The 16,566-nt window shown below is 43.3% G+C and overlaps 1 long non-coding RNA gene across 1 annotated transcript; it reads left to right on the top strand.

Moving 5' to 3' along the window:
- The first annotated feature begins 1,535 nt into the window (after positions 1-1,535).
- Positions 1,536-14,573, top strand: LOC140002190 (uncharacterized). Its single transcript, XR_011808360.1, has 3 exons — positions 1,536-2,172; positions 4,695-4,836; positions 10,400-14,573. It is a non-coding gene; the product is annotated as an uncharacterized lncRNA (long non-coding RNA).
- The last annotated feature ends 1,993 nt before the right edge of the window (positions 14,574-16,566 follow it).

Below are 16,566 nucleotides of genomic sequence, written 5' to 3'. Positions count from 1 at the left end.
AACTGAGCATGACATATTCAATGAAGCACAAAGTAGTAATATTTTGCTTCTGTGTGGCAATCACAGTTTACTTCCCATACTGCTGAACTTCCTCAACAGTTTGCTGTAACCTCCAACCCTTCCTGCCCCTTGATGTCCCTCCCCTTAGTGTAAGGAGGAGTGGCTAAAGCAAACCAGTGCTGCTGCAATTCCTCATCACTCCCAGCTCCATCAAAGAATGGAAGTGAGGAATGCAGTTTAAGGCATATGTAAAGCTTCTTCAGTTTGACAAGGGAAAGAGCACATAAACACACAGTAAGCACGGGTTGGTTTTCCAGCTAGTTTCCAAACTCATTGCCTTTTAATTGCAATTTTTGGTATTGTCTTGAATTTTTCTCACAGATCTTTAAGAGACAAATGCTCACTTGCTTGCATCAGATTTTGTTCAAGGACCAGATTGTGCACAGAAAGCCATGAATAATATTCCACCTTGTTCAACTCTAGCAACATGGCAATGTAATATGCTTTGTATTTTTTCCCTAGACTTCTGGAAGAGGTGGGTGTGGAGCTCCCTGAATGCTTTCATGCAGTCTTCACCAAGAGGGGTGCAGCAACTCTAGGTTGTGATTATTTCTGCTCACAGAAATCTTAGGTTCTTTAGATCCCTCCAAGAGAGGAGAGGGGAAAAAAAGCCATTTTGAAGGTTTTCTAGCTTACTGCTAATCCTTGGCAGACAAAAATACTCCGTTGTGTGGGGAGAAAGTTGCTGCATGGGGAAAGCGGCAGTGGGTAAGCAAGCAGTATGCTGCTCTATGCTGCCCATCCCCACAGCTCTTGCAGTTATCGAGTGGGTGAGTTTCATAGAATCACAGAATGGTTTGGGCTGGAAGGGATCTGGAAAACCAACTAATTCCAGCTGCCCTGTCCTGTACAGGGGTTTCACCCACTAGACCAGGTTGCCCAGGGCCTTGCCCAACCTGAACACCTCCAAGGATGGGACATCCACTTTTCTGGGCAACCTGTTCCAGTGCCTCACCGCCCTCTGAGCAAACAACTTCCTCATATCTAATCTAAATCTACTTTTTTTTTTTTTTAATTTTAAAGCCATTATTCCTTGTCGTATCATGACACTCCCTGATGGAGAGTCCCTCCCCAGCTTTCCTGTATGCACCCTTTAGTTGGTTTGTGTTTTGTGCAGTCTTTTACGTGTCTTTTACATGTGCAAAATACTTTGAAAAGTCTTTACTTTCAGATGCAGAGAGTGCATGCATGATTATGGATTCTCCACAAAGCCGTGTAAGCTCAGCTGCTGTCCCTCTCATCTCTGTTTGCTCTGCTTGGTGCAACAGGAAAACAGCTGAGATCCTGTGTGCAAACAGATCTGGGCTGCCTCTGCCTGTGCTGGCCTCAGCATCTGGAGAACGTGGGGAAACTTGAGCCGGGCTGGGTACGAGCTGGCTGTGGTCAGAAGCAGCGTGGGCTGCTGGCATGGCTCGCTGGTGTCAGCGATTCTGTTTGCAGACCTGAGTGCATGAGTGCACGCACTGCTGTGCCCTGCTGCTGGGAAGAAGGGGGGCAGAGGCCAGGACCCCTGCATTTGGGAGGAGGTCTGGCAACTCTGTGTTACTGGATAACCACAATTGGTTTTCCCTCTGTGTTTTGTCAAAAGCCTGAGTCATTGTCTGGCTTCCCAGGATAGCCTGAGTATGCTGACAAACTGAGTGCTTTGTGGTGTTTTGAGAAGTGAGTTTTGGCATGGAGAGCAGCAGCCTGCCCCAGCCAGGCTACAGTTCTCCATTCATGGCACCTCCTTAAGCACAGAATGGGCCTCCCTCCGTCTTAAAAACTGAGGCAACTGTAGATTCAGGGCTCAGTGCTGGGCTGGAGCTGAGACAGGATTATGAAGAGACTTTTATGCCTCATTTTAGATTTATCCTCTTAACTGTGCTGATAAATGTATTCAGTGCATCTGGGAACACTTGGTAGCAAGAGACAGAGAAACTTGACACTAAAACAAACCCAGGACAACCAGAGCAGACTGTGACTATGTACTGCTCAGGGGAGCTGAGACTCATTGTCCCTCTGCTTCTCAAAGCAGACAAGGAACAACGTGAACAAGAGTGCATATCCAAGAACTGCATTGTGCAATGTGTCCAGTGGCCACAGAAGCGTGCAGGCTTCTTTAGGCTCTATGTAAGTACTCATGGCTTCATTTCTAATTTTTTATTTATTTTTTCACGTGTGGGACCACACCTCTGTGAAGGAAACAATTACCACAGCTGACTGCCTGGATACAAGATGTGGTTCCTGGAGTACTTGACACAATAATAGAGAAGCTAAGTATGGGAAAGCCATTACCTATTTTTGTGAGCAACAGGATGATCAGCAGTCCCCTGTGAGAGGTTCGTGACCTTACCAGCTGTGGGTCTGAGGGAGGTTTTGTACGTTGGCCAGGAGCACCAGTGATTCCAGAATAGCAAGTGTCATCTCCTAACTGCCCTGAGCAGGAAGTCTTTGACAGCAGCATGAAAGAGTGACCAGTAGAGTGGTTGCCTGCATACGATGATGTTAGGAAATTAAAGAGTGGCTTAACTAATTTGGTTTCCTATCTGTGTAAGACATGAGAGCATGGTGGAATCTGTGAGCAAGGTTAGACAAGCAAATCTAGCTGTTGCAATTTAAGATGTTACTACTGTATGTCTTCAGCAGGGCCTGTTGGAGTAATTGTGGAGTGGAGCGTGTGCAATCACCTCAGCTGTTTCCATGCAAAATCCAGTGACTGAACATAAACGTGCCTTTCAAAGCAGTTTTGGCTAAGCTGTAAATTCGCTGAGGCACGGGTTTGTATAACCTCTGGCAATGGGTGGTAGCAGCTTCAACTGTCACAGCTATTTCTCATGTGAGCGTGTTTTTTTTGCTGAGAACTTGAGCAAAGAAAGGGTCAAAATATATGCCATAATATCTTTCCTATGCAATTTTCAAGTTGGAACAAATTTTGAAAATGCATGTTGTTTTTGCTTATTTCTCATCTCCCCTCCAAAGCTTTTCTGGAGGTGTTCTTTCCACTTCAGGGGATTCCTCTCAGTGACAGCCATGCCACTTTTGCCATTCATATCCGCGTAAAGCTGGTTGTCTTCACTTGGTTTGTCACAAACAACACTTGAATGAAAGAAGAAGAGTAGGAGGAGCAGGAAGTTCGTCTATGCTAAAAAATGATTATATTGCCAGTCACACTTAGCAGCTTTATTTACACATAGTTGGATGTTTCAGAAACAGGCTGAGATTCTCTTCTCCTCCAGCAGCACCGAGTAGTTAGTAAGCAAGTTTAAACAGTTGCAGAGCCTTTGTTAGGCCACTGTAGCATGAACCAGTGAATGTCACAGGCCTGGCCTTATGACTCGATATCAAAAGATTAATCAGTAATGATATTTTCATATCAGCCCCTCCTAGTATAAGAGAACAGTCCTAAGGGTTTGGTCTACACAGTATAGCATGAGTCATGTTCACCACTGCCTGAAAATCCTCCATCTGATATATGATGTCTGGTGTATGGTGGGAATCACGGTTTCAAGGATTTAAAGCAGACCAGCCAACCAAACAACAACAAAAAATTAATATACTTTTCTTTCGGAAGCTGGCAAAATGTTATGAAAGTGTTCATGTCCTTCTCAAGCAAATACAGCACGTGTTTGCTCTGTAATAAATGGATTTTTTTCTTATGGAGTATAAGAAAGGAATTAATCCCAATGTCAGCTGTGAAGGGTAGACTTAAAAACAAACAATTTGAAGGAAAATGAGCCCCTAGACCAAAAATATGTTTCAATGTCTGACAGCTGTCTGGAACAACGTATGATCTGCCTTGATTAAAAATTTGGTGACCTGATGACTGATTTAAATCTAAATACTTCTCAGTACAAAAGTCGGTATGGTATAGTTTGTTTCGCAACCCAGAAGATGCTGATATATGCCACAATACTCTGTTTGTGCTGGCCTACAGACAAGTCTTTTTTTTCTTTTTTTTTTTTTTTTTTTTTACTTTGGAAACCGTACTCTAAGCTAATAATGAAGACCCAAATTTACCCCTTTGATGCATTTACTGTGTATTGCAAAAAAAAAAAAAAGACAAAAACACAAGAACACGAGGACAAAGGAAATACTTACAGTGCTCTCAAGTATGTGCAGACAGGATTGAAGTTAAAACTGTTGATGTCACAGTTGACACAAAAACAAAACTCTTCCTTTGCTCAAAGATGCAACCCTTGTACCAACTTAGATCTTCTGAGGCTTGATTTTCAAGGAAAGGTATCTTCTGCATTTTTAAACCTTCAGCATTCTTAAATAAAATCAATAGCAGGCTGAAGAGTAGCTCCAGTACAATGATTTCAGAGAATTTGTATGGTCAATATTTCCAGGTATTCCTTTTTTAAAAAAGAATGGTATGGGTTAGGCTAGGGTAAGTGCTTAACAGTGTTTCTAAAAAGCCAGTACATTTAAGATCTAGTTACATAAACTACTCAATATGAAGTTGTTCTAATAAAGTTTTCCAGAGGGTGGCAGTTCAGTGTAGTACTCTAAGTACAGCTTTAGCCTCAGATACAATACAGATGCATATTTCAGTAACTGAAGCTAGGCTTCTGGCAGGTATTTTGAATAAAACACCAGAAGTCCTATCTCGTGATGCAGCATAGATATCATGCAGATGATGCTTATTTCAGGCAGAGCACCTGCATGACTCCAGAAGGTCAAGCACCAGGCTGGTACCCAAGGAGGGAGTGGTACCACCTACAGAAGCACCTCCAGACTCTTGTCCCATCAGGTCCTGACCCAACATCCTTTTGGAGAAATGCTTAAATCCAGGTACGGATGTTTTCACAAATGCTGCAGATTTATTTTCATGATGTTGCTCCTTTTTGGAGGTCACTCACATACAACACTGCATGACACTGGAAGTCTTACAGCCACCTTGCCATCCTTAAAGTTGGTTCTCCAGACAGGATAATAGCATATACCATGTATTTGTATATGCATGTTATGTAAACGTATTGGCATGTACTTGAGAGTGGACTGTTTCTTCCTGATGGGGAACTGCTCAGTAAATGACAATTATAGGAAAAAAAAAAAATATATATATATGTATAGTGAGCAGCATTTAGTGTTTTTTTCTAAGTCTTCTAAATGTTGCAGAAGATCACTTTGGAGGAATTTAAATAATCTGGATGCAGGACTCGAAGGTAAACTAAGTAAGTCTTCAGATGACACTAAATTGGGAGGAGCTGTTGACTCCCTCGAGGGTACAGAGGCCTTGCAAAGAAATCTTGACAAATGATAGGGCTGGGCAATCACCACCTGCATGAAGTTTAACAAGAGCAGGTGCCAGATTCTGCACCTGACATGGGGCAACCCTGGATACACATACAAACCAGGGAACTAGAGGCTGGAGAGCAGCCCCACAGAAAGGTATTTGGGGATTCTGGTTGACATCAAGTTGAACATGATTCAATATGGTAGCCAAAGGGTCAACCATGTCCTGCAGTGCATCAGGCATGGCATTGCGAGCTGGTCAAGGGAAAGGGTTGTCCAGCTCTGCTCTGCAATGATGTAGCCTCACCTCGAGCAGTGTGTGCAGGTTTGGGCACTAAAATAGAAGGACATAAAACTATTAGAGAGCATCCAAAGGAGGGCTACAAAGATATTGAGGGCAAGATATATGAAGAGAAGCTGAGGTCCCTTGGTTTGTTCAGCCCCGAGCAGAGCAGGCTGAGGGGAGGCCTCATGGCGGCCTGCAGCTCCCTCACGAGGGGAGTGGAGGGGCAGGCGCTGAGCTCTGCTCTCTGGGGACAGCGACAGGACCCGAGGGAACGGCATGGAGCTGGGACAGGGGAGGGTCAGGCTGGGGGTTAAGGAAAGGTTCTGCACCCGGAGGGGGGTCAGGCACTGGGACAGGCTCCCCAGGGCAGTGGTCTTGGCACGAAGCCTGACAGAGTTCAAGAAGCATTTGGACAACGCTCAGAGGGTCTGATATCTGGGTGGCCCTGTGAGGAGCCAGGAACCCTCTAACTCAGGATATTTTATGATTCTGTGAATTGAGAGTTTATACCTTGCAGGTGTTCTGTGAAGCTTTGGTGAAAGGTGACATCCAATTGCCAGGTCTTTGTACTAGTCAAGAGGCTCTTGTCTGTCTCTGTAGGTAATGTTCTAAAAAACTTTCTTTAAAAAATGGTAATTTGAAACATAGTATGATTTTAGTGGATGTCTGCTTTCAGTTTTCTTAGGAAAAAAAAAAGAGAGAAAAAAAAGAGAAAAAAAAAGAAAAAAAAGGAAAAAAAAGAGAAACAACTGAAGCTGAAGACAATCAACACCATCTCATAGGAATTCAGCACTTTGTCACAGCAGAACAGAAGTCAATTATGGAAATAACTGCATTATTGGTATATTTGGTTGTATTTGAGTACTTAAATTCAAGAATGTGATTCATAGCATCTACATGGTACTCAGGCAGCTACAAGTCCATAGGCATCTAAATTCTGACTGGAAAACTTTGATGGGAACCTAAAGTCGCATGAGACTCCATATAGCCAGAGATATTGCCACCTTATTTGTGTTAGAATATCAAAGTGCTCGTCTCAGATCTATGTCTGTGAGGGATCAGCACACACTCATGCCTGAATTCCCCCAGGATCTGTGCTGGGAAGCATGGACACTCATCCCCATACAGAAATCTTCATGAGGATCCACCAAGAGACTTTTCATTACCTGGGCAAATCATTCTGGTTTGGAGGGGGCAGGAGCATGCTTGGAGCAGGTGAGCTCAGGTATCTGCTGGAGCTACGTGCTTACCTTCTGCATGGCACGGAGTGTGCTAGAAAACATGTCAGCAGATGGAGAGAGAGCACTTTATAAAAGCTTGTGCCTCAGGCTCCTCGGGGAGTTGGTCAGGGCTTCTCTGCTAACCACAGTGAAGGAAACAACTTGCTCAAGCAAATGCACCAGGGTGAGATTCCCGAACCCCCGTCTTACTTTGCCTCGCAGAAAACAATGCACGCTTTGTGTATTTACATTTGTATTGTATTACGTTTAAACAAGCCCAGGCAGCTGGCTAGATAGAGGGGAACGGCCATGGTGTGGCTTCTCAGAATTGTTTTCTTCTCTATAAACACATTTGGCAGCCTGCAGCCTGCATCAGCCTGGTTCCCTGTCAAATACCTTGCACAGTGAGGAAAAGAGCTCCTAATTGTCCTCGGGACCCCATGCATAAATGCATGTCCTAATAAGGATCTCGACAGTTTTGCTGACATTATTGAATACAAGTCTAACAATATGCAGGCTAGAAAATGAAAGGTTAAAAAAAAAATGACAAAGCCACAAGTCGCATTATCATCACTTTGTTTAGGCCTATAGCCAACATACTTCTGTTACATTTTTAAAACAGCCAAACACAGCTGGCTCTGCTTTTGAGTTTAGAAGTTACGCATTCCCCTGAGGTCTGCAGCCCGAGCACAGTCAAGATGCACTGCTGCAGGAAAGCTGGGGTGAGACATGATGCACTCTGCAGTTCTGCAGAAACGAAATCGAAACCAGCTTATTTCTACAGAAGTAAGAGGAAATAAATGGTATAAACAATGCAAAGTAAACGATACTGTGAATTCTTCCTTAATACATACTGCTAGCAATCAGGCAAGTGCCTTTTTAAAGTTGCTATGTTGATCTCCATTTTAAGTGAAAAAAGAAACATAACTGAAACTGTCTACAAAAATCCTGATTTGTGCCATACCTTGCAATGTGTGTATGTGTGTGTTGCTGTCAAGCTTTATGACAGTCTCCTTTAAATTTAAGAAGGAAAACTAATCATCTTTGCCCATCTATGTTATTACAGGCTATAGATGATAGCAACAATCTTGGCCAGTTAATGATGTCTTGAGGGTAAAATGCAGACAGTTGGTGTTTTATCTATTTATAATCATTTTTAAAATGGCAGTGCCATCCCTTCACTCCCACTCTACCTCTCCCACACACACTCAGCATTTTATGAGTCAGGCTGTGAAAATATGGAGAGGCTGATGTAAAGATGAGGTTTTAGAAAGTTCTTTTGTAAAGAGTGGCTGAGTCTCTTCTTAGCTATCCTTTTTTTTCTGACTGCAAATGGGTCATGTCTTCAAGCTACTTTCTACAGGATGAGGGCAAGGTTTTTAAAATCTAAAACCTGAGGGTATTCTATGGTTAAGGTGAGGTCACAAGAAAAATACATTTTTTGCATCAAATTTCTAAGAATATTTCTGGATTTCACAGGACATTTATTTTTGCCAGTGTTTAGCAGTCAATGGGGCCATTTGTATGCTACAAAAGTATGACCATGGCTACAGAAGCAAGGGGACAGTCAGAATGAAAATCACAGATATAATAACTGCATTCATTATTTATGCATGTCCACATCCTCTGCACAAGTAGTTTGTGAGACATCCAGGCATAATGTCATGACCTTATGGCTTCATGGCTAACCACAGTTAGTGGCACTGTACTATGGATTAGTGACACCATACCATGGATGGTACCAAGGCCACAGCTCAGACATTAAATAACATTCTAGATGCAGTCTTTTATTGTGATTTTAACCCCTGCCATGTGAGCATCCCAGTCCTGCCCACAGTGATGAGGTGGGGAAGTGGAGTGGGGGGACATGGTGTGGGGACACCCACCCTGCTCCTCCTTGCTCGGTGGCACGCAGCGTGCTGCTTCTCCACCACAGCTCTGAGATGTGGCTTATGGGGTGACTGCCCAAAAGGGTGGCTGTCTCTTCCATCGCTGGAAAAAGTTAAAGGTAGCTGATCAAAGAGACAGCCATCTGCCTTTCTGGATAGCACCAGTGATTTTTGCTGGAAATTCTTTGAAATAAATATTGTTTCTTTGATATGTCTATGCATGCAGACCTGGATGCAGTACCCCAGGTGGGACCTCATGAGTAGAAGGGGACAAGTGGCTTCATAAAACATCCATTTTAATGATGCACAATAAAGAGAGGAATATAAATAGTGAGTAATTGAGATGATGGACACCAGGTATTTATGCAGCATCTGGCAGGCCCCAGATGGATTTTTCCACAACATGCTGTGCAAATCCCCTCCATGGAGAGGTTCCTCCTCTTTGGCCCTCTGAGATATTTTCTTTACAAGAAAACAACCCTATTCCTAAACCGTATTCTTATGAGAACTTGTTGCTGCATTCCCAGTCAAAGGCAAGGCCACACAGGTGGCCTAATTGCCAGCAGTGAGTGAGAGATGCCTGCAGGTTCCTCTGCTGCGGCGAGGTGGCCGGGTTTGTCCTGTGGCCTAGGGTGTGGGCAGCACAACGCAGCCCCCAAAATCACTCTGTACGAGCAGCACAAGCAGCACATGTGCTGTTGGACTGCTCAGGTTCACTGATGTGGGTCACTGAGTTCTCCACGTAGAGTGGTCCCCTGGTCAGGAGCACTGCAGAGATGCTTTCAAGTCTTTATCTCTTACTGGGTGCTATGAACAGTTACTTGACTCACATCTGATACAGTCTTCTATCTTACAGGTGGTTATGGCAAGGAGAACTGGGGAAGCACTTTCTGTAGTTGTTTTCAAACAAAGTGACTGGTCTTTCAGAAAACTTGGGTGTTTCACACGTTACCGTGGAGCTTAGAAGATGCCCCAGGGGAATTTTGCCAACTGAAAATTTTCTATTATGGAAGAACTGTACCATATCACATGGAGTTAGGATATTAATAGCTACATAATCCCACTTGGTGCTGTGTCCTGTTTTTGTACCTTCCTTTTCTTAGATTCAGTCTTGCATCAGACAGATGCTGCAATACTGGCCCATATTATACTGACTCTCATACTTCTTTGCCCTGTCTAAACTGTAGATTCACTGCCAGTGAAAGAGAGTGAGAGAGCTGTGGTTATGGTTGGGGAGGAAGTCTGTAGTAGTTGCAGGCATACAACTGAATTTTATTTTGAAATATTCACTTGCTTTATACTCCTGCTTTTGGTCTTTGCAGAAGTTTCATTTCCTACATGATGGAGCAAATGAAGCAAGGAGCATCATTACTTCCCAGTCTTGCTTCTATTCCTTTTCACAGTTTTCACCACATGACAAGATCCCTGTGGAAAATAATAATAATAATAATTAAAGGTTATCTTCCATTGCACGTATACAAGAAACTGAACTAGGGCTGCGTGGAAGGTATCATTGATAATTCTGACATGTTTAACCTCAGTTTAGAGCACATTATGTAAGTAGTGTGTTTAGTAAGAGCATATATACATATCAGTATCGATAGTTACATATCGATAAGCATATATACACGTATGCTTATGCGTGCACACTCTTGCACAGAGGTATATTTAATGCATATGCATTTCCCAAGGATATAAAATATGCAATTTCTTGTCTTTGATAGGGCTTCTGCTCAGTTATTTCAGCAGGATCTTGTGTGTGCAAATGCTGATGGCAGAAGGTCCGTGGCAACCTAGAAAATCCTGCTTGTCATCCCAGCTTGAATGGAGTTCTGTGGAAGGCTGGCAGAGCATTTGTCACCATTCCCCTCCAAACTTGCAGAGGCTTGCTACAAGGCAGCAGTAGCGACTGAGCTCCTCCAAAAAGGTCAGACATCTTTTGCAATAGCAAATACTAACTGAGCTGAATGCACAGCTCCTCACAACCTGCACATACAAGTCCAGTTTGCTCTCCTACCAGCTTTACTGCTGAACTAAGTCATGGCAAAATGCAGAGAAACTTGTTCAGGAGAAGAATGATTTTGGTATGCTTAGAAATTTAGTAATCTTAGTCTTCTCTGAGGATAAACGATGGCTTTAAGAAGTGAGTGGAATGTTTAAAAGCATCCTGTCTGATCCACTGTCACTAATTACATCATACTGAGCATCAATAATTGACAACTATTTGTTCTTGAATCCTGTTTAGAGCTTTCCTTTCTTAAAATTTCCCATTAGTACACTAGAGCTCTCAGGCAGGGCAGGTCTAGCATAAATAACACATAAAACAGTTGCAAGCTGTGCTTTCCCTGCAGTTCTCAAGACTGACTGTGAGCAAGGTTAAAGGACAAAACAGTAAAGATGATGATGTTTACCTGCTCTCCATCTGATGTTACTAGTGGGAGTGAAGCTGCTGTGCTTCCATTTTTTCTACTTCCATTTTATGTAACTTCCACAATTTTGCAGGCACCCTTCGTTTTGCCATCTTTTCCTGCTTATTATAGCCTGGCAATCTTGTGGAAGTGAGAAAAGTGTCACTCTAACTTCTTTCTCCTTACAGAATAAAAGCACTCGTTCACCATGGCTTTGCACCTCACGAAGATGGCAAAATGATGTACAATTATTACTGGATCAAAAGAGGTGTTTTATGCTCAGTTTGCACAACAGTAATGATTACGCCAAGTGCAAACTGCTGTACAATTAGGCCCAGTGTTTCTAAATACATGCAGAGCTAGAAAGGCTAAGTTTTACTGAAAGTTTTCCAGCAGAAAGTATTTGATCTCACAGCTTGTGCTTTGATGTTTGTTGCATATGTCTCAATCGGAGCTGGAGGACTGGGCTCAGCATATTCAAAGCGGTTTGAATCTTTCAAGATCACGCCTTTTTTCCATTTCCAAAGCTGATGGTTTCGAATCATCACATTCCACTGTAGCTGAAGTGATTTATATCCTTCAGCAGTGCTGCAACTGCAGTCTTCCAACCTGGAACTCTCCCCGCGAGGTATTAATGCTCCCCAATGACTTCAAATCACTTCGCACGCTGTAAAAAGGGCTATGTGATTAACACTCTTAAAAACTCCTACGTTTGGCAAAGATTTACATTTAAATCCTAGGCATGCAGAAAGCCAGGCTGATACAAACTACAAGCCATATTATTTTGTGCATTTGAATGTGAAAGGTATTTCCCAAGCTTTTTGCTCTATCATTCAGCTAAATGTGTCTGAGTCTGTAAAATCGCACTCTGCCTCCTTACTTCAGCAAGTTTTAGATAAAGAAAAAAAAAAAAGCCAAGAAAACTGGTGGAAATCTTTTGGCATAAATCACAAACACTGCCTCTGCTGTAGTATGCTTACCTAAACCACACAGTGCCTCTGTTTCTTGCTGCCCTTCCTTCTCTCCTCGTTCCTCTCATGGGTAGGATCGAGTCACCCGTTCAGCATGGGGCATTGCTCCTACAGGCAAGGGGATGGGTCAGACACCATACAAAGCAGATCCAAAGCTGCATTCAGGGATTAAAGTAAATCCCATGGATTTCTCCCTCCTCCTCCCTTTCTATGATCTGGTAAAATGAAGGGGCATAAAGTAAGAGCACGCAGAGCTAGATCAGGGGGTGTTGGTGTGTTGGCTGGAAGCAGATGGACCTTGGGGATTTGTTACCAATGGATACAAAGGTATTTGCACAGGTGGGCTAAGAAGTGTCCAGTGTGGAAATTATCCAGTTTTGCATTTTTATTATTTTCATTTTTAATGCAGAACAGGGTGCCTTTTTTACTTTCCAGAAAGAAATAGGCAGAGCTGATAGCCTTCCCCAGCCAGCTGCAAGCACAAGATGTGTCCTCACTGTCCTTGTGTACACAGACGCCAATGTCACTTGTGCTGGTTCTGTCTGGAGGTGGACTCCTCAGGCCAGGTTCAAATCCCTGTCTCTACCTCATATTCCCTTTGTTGTATCACATTTGTTTTCTCATAGATCCACAGAGTTTTCCCACTGAGCTACTAATATCCACAGAGACCTCCTCATTGTTCTTAGCCCTCCCAAATGTGACAGATTATCTGTACTTGCCTTATCCCATCAAACCAGGGCTAAATTCTGCTGTTGCCACATTGCTGGCTCACTGCTACAGCCAGTCACCTAAAGGGTATCGTGGAAGGGCAATATCAGCTACGTGCAGTACTTGCAATGCAAAGAGCACAGGTTTTTTGATAAAGGGATTCCTTCCTGAGGATGTGGCTGGGGGATTTCAGCCCCAAAGCCAGGACAGCAAACAAGCTGAACCAGACTTTTTTTTTGTAGCATGGAGAATTACTGATGTGTTAGTAGGATAAATCAGCTGGTGTCTCCCTCAGAGTTCCAGGCTTGGCCAAGCATTTGTTTTCTCTGCGAAGTTTGATGTTTGTTTGTCTGTTCATTTATTTATAATATTTTCTTTCCTTGTTCTGTTGCAAGAGGGAAGCACTGCAAGCTGAACAACACCTGCCGGCTTTTTTCAAGACAGGCAGTCTCGTGGGTTTACAGGCAGCAAGTCTGCAGGGCGAGCTGACTTACAACTTACAGGGGCAAGACGTTTGCATTGGTCTGCCTTTGAAAAGGACAGGGGTGGATATGGGACCTGCGAAACATCTTCTGTGACACTTGAGTTGAAGAAAAGTCCAGGCTACTGTTATTATTTATTTATTTATTTATTTTTAATTAGAAACATTAATCTGCACCTAAGTTTGCATGCATGTATGCAAAATTCTGCAAATTAAATAGAAATGAAACATTAGCTTGTCTTCACAGCTTGTCAGTGTTATTTTTTGTGCCTGCTGCTTTGGTTTTATAGATGCAACTGGAAGCCTCTGTTGCTACTGCATGGGGCTGCAGGGCTAAAAGGCGGGACTTGAGTCATCAAATGTAGACTCCCATGGAGAGAGGCAGGGACCTGCACTTTTATCCAGAATCCCTCACAGAGCATTGACTGATGTGGCTCCTCAAGCCCTCAGCTCCTCCCAACAAGTGATGAATGATCGAGGAGAAGCCAAATGCTAGGAAGCTCAATGTGCTCCTGGCAAAGAGGGGGATTCTGCAGGGTCCTGCTGCCCAGGACAACCCATGGGATATCAGGACAGGTTGGCTGCAACCTTCCTCTGTTGTAGAGGAGCCAAATGGAGTCTGACTCCATGGGAAATCAGTTTTGTTGTCTGAGAGAAGCTGGGCAAATGCCAGCAAACTTGAGACTCTGGATACCTGTTTCCCAGTCCTGGCACTGGCCCCAGCTCTTTTGGCAATAGCTTGATGACTCGTTTTTCCTGTAGGTAAGGTGAGGGTAACAGTATTTACTAAGGTGGCAAAGTGAAATAATGATTATTTGGTCTTTTTAAAATGTCTGATGTGCAGAGTGTGAGAGTCACAACACATGCATACATCCCCTGGGCTGCTGTTGGCAGTGTGAGCATGAAAGCCAGCAACAGCGGCCAGCCTCCATCCTTCATCCTCATCCTTCTTCATCCTTCATCCTCCTTCCTGCACCAGGGAGCCGCGGGCAGGGGGTGTCTGCATCTTCCCTTTCTCAGTACTGTGCAAAGGTCTGTGTCTGCCTTTTATCCGAGGGATTAGTGCAGACAGGGGTATTTTGAAACCACTGGGTTAAACTCACCCTATGCAGAGTGATGAAGATAGAGCAGGCGTGAGCTGGCAGCTTTGAGTGCCAAATTGTATCACAGGTTGCCCAGGAATATCATGCTTCCAGCGAGGGCAATGTCTCTCATGAAGACAAATTTCAGTCTAATTGTAACAATATTCAGTGAATATAATGAAACAATACCAAAAGATTGTGATGACAACAATATAAATCAGCACAGCAGTTAATGAGAAAACGCTACAGGCTGTTCATGCATATACTCCCATTAGCTGGTCTTTGTTCTGTAACTTCCTTTTTTTTTTTTTTTTTTTTTTTTTTTTCTGTTTCACTGCAGAGGATTTACAGGCCTGGCCGTTAAATATATTTGACTTCTGTACCAGAGCACTGAACAACACTGCAACCTAAAACTAAAGTCAATACCTGACACAAGTACTCTTGCTTATTAGAGATGAGAAAACTTGGAGAAAAAAAAAAGCTCATTTTTTCCAAGCAACTTCAGCCATCCTCAGTTTTTCCAAAGACTGAAGGTAACTCTCACTCTCTCTGCCCATCTGATCATGTACCTGGGGTTATCCTCCGTAAAGCTCTGTGGAGTCTTACCACAATGAAGGACACCGCAGCATCCCCATGGTTCCCAACACCGAGCTCACTTTCCTGTGGTGCCTCTGCCTATATGACAGCAAAGAAAGGAGTCTTAATGATCCACCCCAGAGTCACTTGGAGAAATCCAGGAGTGATGGCATTAGAGAATGAAAAAGCCCTCTCAATTTTCTTCTAGTTTCTCCTTTTTGCCTGGTACCAGATTATTTTGGGTTCTGGAATTTGTATCTATACTGCGTTTTCCCTATTTTCATTTGTACTGAGTTTGTGCATGTTTCCTGGTGAGATCATCTGTGACACATGATCCGCTTTTCCTCTGGAGTTAAACAACAGGCTTCTTCTTGCAGCAACACAGAAGGTTCAGGTTGCGTGGAGGTGTGTTGAGACCCAGCAGTGGCTGCTGTGTGAGGCCGAGATGCTGCTGACGCCTGTGGGAAGTTATTGACCACCTTTACCCAGCACAACCCTGCATGCGTCATCCTGACCCACTGCCTGCATGGTGTCCCCATGAGCCCTGCCTGAGAGCCAGAAGGGATGGCCAAGGACATGTTTTGGCCTGGGAAAACCTCCCGGGGTTGGAGCTGCCCCTTCTGAGTGGCCACCTCCAGCTCACTACAATGATGTCCACCTCTCTTATCATTAATTGCTCTTCCTGACATAAAATAACTACAGAATCTGGAATTTTGGCTAAGGGTTAGGGTTAAAAAAATAGAAAAAAAATATAAAAAAAGAAGAGGAATAGTAATTTAAATGCATGAGGTGCATCTGGTTCTCTGCAGGCATCCTGCAAGATTAATTTTCTTTTCCTCCTTACCTCCTACCTGAGGCACCCATTGTCTACAGTGCATGATTCACTTGGGAATGTAATTTATTTTTTTTTTTGAAACTGTCCTTCTTTGGTATTTCTGTGTTTTTTATTTTGTTTCTTTTTTGTTTTCCTTTCCTTGGAACATCCCAGTTGCAGGAAATATTAATCACTTCCGAGTTTGTTCTGATTTGGTCCAAAACTGAAAATAAAAATAAAAAGGCAAATTGTAAAAAAGACATACTGGAAATGCGTTCTTTTCAGACAGCTTTATCTAATTATAATATTCATGAGTGAATGTGTGTGTTTTTGTTTAATTTTAGGATAGCTTTTGGAGGTTGTTAGAAATGCATACTGTTGGTGATTTTTCAGTGTTAGGTTTGACTTCATACATGGATTTCAAGGCGTTTTACAAGGGACAGCCACACAACAGTCCTTATTTAAGGAAGGGGGAATCTTAAGCTAGAGAGAGATGTTGGCTTGCTCTACACCACGCTGCAAACTTGTGGAACTGCTCAGATGAGAACGCTGACCTCCCGCACCGAGAGCCAACACTCACAGAAAATAGCCAGCGGTCCCGATTGCTGTGTCTCTGCGTGAACCGACAGTTTAATGGGCTGTGTGCGCACATCTGAGTCATGAACGCAAGGTCTATCGAAACTGAAGCTGTTTCTGAGTGGGCTCTCAAAGCTGGTGGCTTCATTTATTCAGGGGGTTTATTACTGTCTTTAGGAGCATACTGTTAGTCTCTTTTTTTTGTTTGTTTAGCCTGTAGAAGAAGGTAACGTGCTACTCTGCAGACACCCGAGTCTACACAAAGAACAACAGAC

This window comes from Anas platyrhynchos, chromosome 3, assembly GCF_047663525.1.
Source record: "Anas platyrhynchos isolate ZD024472 breed Pekin duck chromosome 3, IASCAAS_PekinDuck_T2T, whole genome shotgun sequence".
Classification (NCBI taxonomy): Eukaryota; Metazoa; Chordata; class Aves; order Anseriformes; family Anatidae; genus Anas; species Anas platyrhynchos.
This window is presented reverse-complemented; position numbering and strand designations above follow the sequence as displayed.